This window comes from Eulemur rufifrons, chromosome 8, assembly GCF_041146395.1.
Source record: "Eulemur rufifrons isolate Redbay chromosome 8, OSU_ERuf_1, whole genome shotgun sequence".
Taxonomy (NCBI): domain Eukaryota; kingdom Metazoa; phylum Chordata; class Mammalia; order Primates; family Lemuridae; genus Eulemur; species Eulemur rufifrons.
In genome coordinates this window covers 80,441,090-80,449,749 of record NC_090990.1, presented here as the reverse complement: position 1 = coordinate 80,449,749, position 8,660 = coordinate 80,441,090, and the positions used below count along the sequence as shown (strand labels likewise).

General features: G+C 38.5%; 1 pseudogene across 1 annotated transcript; it reads left to right on the top strand.

Annotated features, from left to right (window-relative positions):
* The first annotated feature begins 2,797 nt into the window (after positions 1 to 2,797).
* On the top strand, positions 2,798 to 3,994 carry LOC138389736 (keratin, type I cytoskeletal 19 pseudogene; annotated as a pseudogene). The gene has a single exon (XR_011234510.1). The product of XR_011234510.1 is annotated as a keratin, type I cytoskeletal 19 pseudogene (transcript).
* Positions 3,995 to 8,660: the final 4,666 nt, after the last annotated feature.

Here is an 8,660-nt window from a genome sequence, read left to right as displayed (position 1 = left end):
CAGGCTCCATTTATTTGGTAGTACTGATGGTAGCGAAATGCCCTCTGACCTGGGGGAATAACTTTGCTAATGGAGAGCTTCAGGTTATATCTGTGAAATACAGTATAAGAGAGATACAGATGAAATTAAGACTCAAGGGGTCACAAGGTTACATAGCTAAGAAGAGGCTATGTAAGTTAAAGAAGAGTTAAATTTTAAACCTATATCTTTTGGCCCAAAGTCTGTTGCTCAGACAACTTTTAAATAAATGGTTATGATATTTGCAAGCTATACATCTGATAAAGGGCTGATAACTAGAATCTTTATAGAACTCAGGAAAATCAGCAAGAAAAAATCAAACAACCTCATTAAAAAGTGGGCAAAGGAAATGAACAGAAACTTTTCAAAAGAAGATAGACTAATGGCCAAAAAACATATGAAAAAGTACTCAACATCTCTTATCATCAGGGAAATGCAAATCAAAACCACAATGAGATATCACTTAACCCCAGTAAGAATGGCTTTTATCAAAAAGTCCCAAAACAACAAATGTTGGTGTGGTTGAGGAGAGACAGGAACACTCATATATTGCTGGTGGGACTGCAAAGGAGTACAACCTCTATGGAAAGTAGTAAGGAGATACCTTAAACGACTAAAAGTAGAACTACCATTCAATCCAGCAATCCCACTACTGGGTATCTACCCGAAGGAAAAAAAGACATTCTCTACAAAAGACATCTGCACTCAAATGTTTATAGCAGCACAATTCACAATTGCAAAGATGTGGAAACAACCTGAGTGCCCAATGATACAGGAGTGGATTAATAAAATGTGGTATATGTATGCCATGGAGTTCTACTCAGCCACAAAAACAATGATGAACTACCTATTGTATTATCCTGGATGGAGCTGCAGCCCATTCTTTTCAGTGAAGTATTAGAAGAACAGAAAAACAAACACCGCATGTACTTACCATTAAATTGGTACTAACTGATCAACACTAATGTGCACGTATGGGAAGTAACATTCATAGGGTGTCCGGCAGATGGGAAGTGGGGCGGGGGATGGGTAAATCCACACTTAATGGGGGATTAGGTGCCCTCTGGCACACTTCTCAAGTGGTGCAAAGGCAATTTATGTAACCAAAGCATTTGTACCACCATGATACTCTGAAATTCTAAAAAAATTCTATTTTTTAAAAATCCATTCTCTCTCTTGTGTCAATGTCATCTCCCATCTCTCTGATTATTAAATTCTTTGATGGTGAAAACTATTTCTTATTTATTTTTGCACCTTTTAATTAGCAAAATATTCAAAAGAGAATAAACTTTTGATAAATGTTGAATTAAACAAAATTAAACGAGACTTGCACATTCCTACCCTGTTACTTTTACTTTTATTCAGTGTTTTTGCTTGCCGCATGGAATGCCCTTATTCAGATTCTATTCAACCTTAAGGCCCAGCTCAACTTCCAGAATCTTGACTTGAGGTCACAGAGATCTCTCCCTTCTTGAAAATCTACCTCAGCATTTCATCTTTTCATGTATTTAAATATTATTATTCTAAAAGGTATTAGTATCTCCTTTGTATCTTTTACTATTGTGCTTACAGCAGACGTCAATCAACACTGATCCTTGAAATCTGAAGCAAAATCTGTCAATAAATTTGTTCTCTTAATCCACAATTCAACGCAGGAATGAACATTGAAAACAGGAAAAGGATTCTAAACTTCCTAACAGCAGCCAGACGTCACTAATATAGGCTTCTATTTAGTGTACAAAAGAATTCCTATTGTTCTTTATGAGGAACTAAGCTGCACCACGTCTGAAACATAGTCATGTTGATAAGCTTATCTTTAAATGAACAAAAAACTGTCATATGAAAACAGATTCTAAGCATTTTTATAAAATAAAAATATTGATATGCAGTTGATACCAAAGTTGTTAAAAACGGAATGCTTATAATAAAACTTAACAAAATCCAATTACTTTGTGTGTGTGAAGGGGTATATTACAGCAAACCAAGTTCTGAAAATCAAGTTTACGTCTTCATTATTTCTAAGTGTCAGACCGAGGAGACAGCTGAGACAATAAACAAATAAGAACTATACCACTTACTAAGTATAAAAGTAAAATAAAATAAACACTTTCTACTTTATTTTATTTTATTTATTTATTTATTTTTTTGAGACAGGGTGTCGCTTTGTTGCCCTGGCTAGAGTGAGTGCCGTGGCATCAGCCTAGCTCACAGCAACCTCAAACTCCTGGGCTTAAGCGATCCTACTGCCTCAGCCTCCCAAGTAGCTGGGACTACAGGCATGCGCCACCATACCCAGCTAATTTGTTAAATATATATTTTAGTTGGCCAGATAATTTCTTCCTATTTTTAGTAGATACAGGGTCTGGCTCTTGCTCAGGCTGGTCTCGAACTCCTGACCTCGAGCGATCCACCCACTTTGGCCTCCCAGAGTGCTAGGATTACAGGCGTGAGCCACCCCGCCCGGCCACTTTCTACTTTTGAATAAAATTTTTGCTTAACTTACTTTTGTTTTGTAATCATTAAGACCTCTAAATTACAAAGGGATTTTTTTCATTGGTCCAAATCCCTACTAACTCAATTTGTTTTTCACAAGGCTGGGGAAACTCAGTATGTCATGAGAACTGACCTGGTTTTTGTCAGCAGCAGATAGCTCAAGTAAGAGTAACACCAAGAATTGTTACCTAATCACTGTTTTCAGTGCTGGAAAAAAAAAAATTCTATTCCAGACGCCTCCTGAGATCGCAGCTCCTCTGGCCTGTGTCACTCTGTTCTCCTCCTTGCCATGACTTCATACAGCTATCGCCAGTCGTCGGCCACCTCATCCTTCGGGGGCCTGGGCAGTGGCTCCGTGCGCTTTGGGGTGCGGGGCGCCTTCCGTGCGCCCAGCATCCACGGGGGATCGGGCGGCCTCGGCGTATCCGTGTCCTCGTCCTCCTCGGGCTATGGCGGGGGCTACAGCGGTGGCTTTGCCAGTGCCCGGGGCGGGTCCGACGTGCTGTTGGCGGGCAACGAGAAAGGCCAACATGCAGAACCTCAACGACTGCCTGGCCTCCCACCTGGATAAGGTGCGCGCCCCGGAGACCGCCAACGGCGAGCTGGAGGTGAAGATCCGCGACTGGTACCAGAAGCAGGGGCCCGGGCCCTCCCGCGACTGCAGCCACTACTTCCAGACCATCGAGGAACTGCGGGAAAAGATTCTTGGTGCCACCATTGAGAACTCCAGGATTGTCCTGCAGATCAACAATGCCCGTCTGGCTGCAGATGACTTCCCAACCAAGTTGAGACGGAGCAGGCCCTGCGTCTGAGTGTGGAGGTCGACATCGACGGCCTGCGCCGGGTGCTGGACGACCTGACCCTGTCCAGGACTGACCTGGAGGAGCAGATCGAGAACTTGAAGGAAGAGCTGGTCTACCTGAAGAAGAACCACGAGGAGGAAATCAATGTCCTGAGGGGCCAGGTGGGTGGTCAGGTCAATGTGGAGGTGGATTCTGCTCCGGGCATCGATCTTGCCAAGATCCTGAGTGACATGCGAAGCCAATGTGAAGTCTTGGCCGAACAGAACAGGAAGGATGTTGAAACCTGGTACATGAGCCAGATCGACATACTGAACAAGGAGGTCACCAGCAATACGGAGCAGCTCCAGATTAGCAAGTCCGAGGTCACTGACCTGCGGCGTACCCTGCAGGGTCTTGAGATTGAGCTGCAGTCACAGCTTAGCATGAAAGCCGCCCTGGAAGGCACTGTGGCAGAGACAGAGGCCCGCTATGGAGCCCAGCTGGCGCAGACCCAGGGGCTGATCAGCGCTTTTGAAGCCCAGCTGGCTGATGTGCGTGCTGACAGCGAGCGGCAGAACCAGGACTACCAGCGGCTCATGGACATCAAGTCGCTGCTGGAGCAGGAGACTGCCACCTACTGCAGCCTGCTTGAGGGCCAGGAGGCCCACTACAATGACCTGCCCACCTCTAAGGTCATCTAAGCAGGCTCCTGGGCATCCACCCACCTGCAGAGGGATTCCCTGGGTAGGAGGCATGGGCAGGGAGGAACACTTACCCCTGGCTCGTCCCCTAACCTGCCAATAAAATTTTATGGCCCTGGGGGAAAAAAAAATTCTATTCCAGTCCAAGATTATAGTTATAAATGAATAATTCCAAAATATCAATTTTATATGTGACATAGAATGATTATGATTTTAAAATACTGATGGTAATGTCAGAGGCAAAATTAGTGGGAAGCGAATGAAGCACAAGTGACAGGGCCCCTTTGCACAAACCCCTCCCAAAGCCCAGAGAGGAACCCTAGCACTGTATTTAGTGATATACACTTTGTACAATTTGTAAAAATAAGATACATTAACTGCAATCAGTTAAGACCAGTGTCTCTTTTCATTACGACTTCTCCATTACCTCTCCTCAAGATAGGTGTGTTGGAGTGGCCACACGCAACTTAAGATCCAGCTGAGAGGCAGTTCAGTCAGGGATATATTTAGCTTGGATTGAGTGGGATAGGTTTATGTGATCTGCAGTCTTGTATATGGGTAATTAAAACTAGCCAAGCAAGATCAAGACTGGCTTCTAGCAATACTCCTGTGTATTGACTCATCCAGAATCATGACACAAAGATGCAGGTCCAGAGGTATATTATGGTGTGAATGTGTCCTAGGGTGCCTGGCACTGGCAGTATGTGACCAAGTCAAGAAATTTGAAAGAGGTTTTCTCAAATTTGACAACAATTCTAAAATTTTAGAAGACATTATTAATAGCAAGTTGTAAAACTAAAAAAAGCTTTTCTTCTATCAATAACAACAAAATAGAACTTTAGATTCCACACATAAAATACTACCTGCTGTTATGGTCAGAATGATTGTGTTTGCCCCCAAATGAGTATGTTGAAGCCTAATCACCAATTGATGGTATTAGAATGGGGGCCTTTGGGAGGTGATTAGGTCACGAGGGCCCAGCCCTCATGAAAGGGATTGGTGCTCTTATAAAAGAGGCCCCAGATAGCTGCCTTACCCCTTCCACTATGTGAGGACATAGCAAGAAGACACTATCTATGAACCAGAAAGCAGGCCCTCACCAGACACCAAATGTGTCAGCACCTTGATGGTGGACTTCCCAGCCTCTAGAACTGTGAGAAATAAATTTATGTTGTTTATAAGCCACACAGCTTATGGTATTTTGTTATAGTGGCCCAAACAGACCAAGACACCCAGCATGGCATTGTCCTCCTACTGTAAACAACTAGAATATCAGAAAGAATATATGAAACAACAGTTTTCAGATATTGCACAAAAGGTAGTGCTAAACTATGATCTCTAGAAAAAGGTTATGCATTAGTTGTGGGGTTAAATTTGTTCCAAAATGAAGGCCCACAATAACAAAGCTTAATGTCAAGTCTCAAAAAATAAAACTAATGTGCAAGTTACTTAATTGTACACCAGAACAAATACAGCACTCCTTCAAGAAGGGCAAGAAAATCCAGCAACCCAGAATAAAATCTGGTATGCAATAGTAAAATTCGCAAGGTCTGGCACCTAGTCAAAAGTTTCCAGACATACAGAGAAGAAATTATAACACACAGTAAGTAGAAAAATTAATCAATTAGAAATATACACAGAAATGAAGCAGATAATGGAATGAACAGACAGGGACCTTAAAATCATCTATTACAGGTATTATAAATATGCTCAAGAATGCAAAGGAAAATACGGAGATGATGGGGAAAAAATATCAAGTCATAAAAATATCCAAATGGAACTTACAGAGATTAAAAAATACAATAACTGAAATAAAGACTATACCAGATGGGATTAACAACAAATTAGACACTGTAAAAGAAAAATCAGTGAATTATAGAAACATCAACTATTGAAAATAAGGCACACAGAGAAAAAATTGGAAAAAATAAACAGAGCACTGGTGACCTGTGAGACAATATCAAGCAATCTAACTTATACACAATTATAATTCCAGAAATAAGGACATAAAATTTTTTAAAGGACATAAACATTTTTGAAAAATAATAGCTGAAATTTCTCCAAATTTGATAACAGTTATTAACCCTACAGATCCAAGAATCTCAATGACTGTAAACAGAAGAAACAGAGAAAACTACTCTATGATAAATTATAATCAAATTGCTGAAAACTAGTGATAAACGGAAAATCTTAAATACCCAGAGAAAAAGAGACACATTATATCAGAGGGACAAAGACAAAGCTGACAGTAGATTTCTTATCAGATGGAATGCAGGCCAGAAGATAGTGAAAAGGCCTCTTTAAAGTACTTATAGAAAACAAAACAAAATAAAACAAAACTGTCAACCTACAATTGTAACCCAGCAAAAAATATCTCTCAAAAATGTAGGCAAAACACGGACTTTTCCAGATGAACAAACGCTAAGAGAATTAATCATCGAGAGACCTACACAAAAAGAAATGTGAAAGGAAGTTCTTCAGACAGAGGAAAATTATGGACCTACACCAAGGAATGACAAGCACCAAAAACGGTAAATATGTGGACATGTATAAGACACATTTTTCTCATTTTTAATTTCTTTAAAATATATTTAAGTGTTTATTTACAGCAAATAGTAATGTATTATGAGGTTCATGAAATACATAGAATAAAACATGACAATAAGAGCACAAAGGATGGGTATTATTATAATATTATTTGAACATCGACTGATATATTAAAAATATTGAAAAACATAAACCGACAACTAAAAAAATCAGCCGATAGTGGAGATTAAATAATCAGTTTTTTAAAAGAGAAGAAAAGGAGGGGGTTAAATAGGATAAATACAAAACTAATAGTGAATGGTAGACATAAACCAAACAGTATCAATAATTACATTAAGTATAAATGGTCTAAACACTATAATGCAAAATATATTTCAGATTGGACTTTCTAAAAGGTAGTATCCAACTATATGCTGTCTACAAGAAATTCAACTTAAATATAGAGATAGAGATTTGTTAAAAGTAAAAGAATGGAAAAAAATATACCTTGTAAGTATTACTAAGAAGAATGGTAGAGTAGCTATATTAATCTAACCTAAAGTAGACTTCAGAACAAGGGATATAGTAGATGTAAAGAGAGACATCTCACAATGATAATCAATTCAATTAATAAAGAAGATACAACAATCTTAATGTGCATGCAATAGAAGAGCTTTAAAACACACGAAGCTAAAACTAATAGAACTGGAAGGAAAAATATCCAAATCCAGTTACAATTGGATTTTCTAACATTCCTCCCTAGTAAATGAAAAAAAAATCATTAAGCATATAAAGACCTAAACATTATCAACCAACTTGACATAATTGACATATATAGGACACTCTACTCAATAGCAGAAGACTGTCCATTCTTTTCAAGTGCCAATGAAACATTCATTAAGAAAAAACATTTTCTGGGCCAGAAAACTAGTCTTAATGAATTTTAAAAATAAATCAAATAGAGTATTTCTCTGACCAAAATAGCATTAAACTGGAAATTAATAACAGAAAGATATCTGAAAAAAATCCTAAATACATGGAAATTAAACAAAACACTTCTAAATAATCAAGCGCCATAGAAGAAATCATGAAAAAATTTTAAATAATTTGGACCAAGTGAAAATGAAAATATCAAAACCTCATTAGATATAGCTAAAGAAGTTCTTAGAGGGAAATTTACAGCATTTAATGATTATATGAAAAAGAAGCCTCTCAACTTAATTATCTAAGCATACACCTAAAGAAACTACAAAAAGAACAAATGAAGCCTAAAGTAAGCAGAGGAAGGATATAATAAAAATAAGGATACTAATCAATGAAATAGAAAACGAACAAAAAACCAAGATATCTTATTTCAGCCTAGGTTTGAATAGATCAATGAAATGAATAAATTTTGAGGTGGATTGAACTGGAAAACAAAAAGACTAAAATGACCAACATCAGAAAGAAAGGAGGATATGTGATTACAGATCCTACAAACATTTCTGGATTTCTCTATTTCATTATCGCAGTCACTATAGATCAAGGTCATATAGGTGTTTTGCTTTCTCTCTCATTCACAGCAATCAGTCAGTCACCAAGTCCAATCTTTGCAATGTTTTCTTCATCTGTTCAATTTTTTCCCTTATCAAAATCACTTCATCACTCGGATTTTCTATTGTGTTATTGCCCAAGGAGGGATCGCTCTTCGTCTAACTTGTCTTCTTGCCTCTAGGGTCTCCTTCCTAAAACCCCCCATGTATAAACAAACTCATTTAGTTATCCACAAGGTATTGTGTAGCACCTAGTATGTACCAAGTAATGAAGTCTTCATTGAGTATACAAAGATAAATACAACATGGTTCCTGCTATCAAAGATCTCAGTCTAGTAAAAGAGACTGACATTTACATAAATAAGCATAATTCAGTATAACCAGTGTATTACAGATCTATATAAAGCTTAATAAGACAAACACAGAAGAAGTAATGAACTCTGTCTGGGACAGGAAGACAGGTAAAGCTTCAGGGATGTCATAATGTTTAGGCTGCATCTTAAAGAAAAAGTAATTCTCAGGCAAAGGGAATAACACAGATAAAGACACAAACATATACTTACCATATGGTATGATGTTTAAAGAATGGTGAATAGGAGGTATAGTGT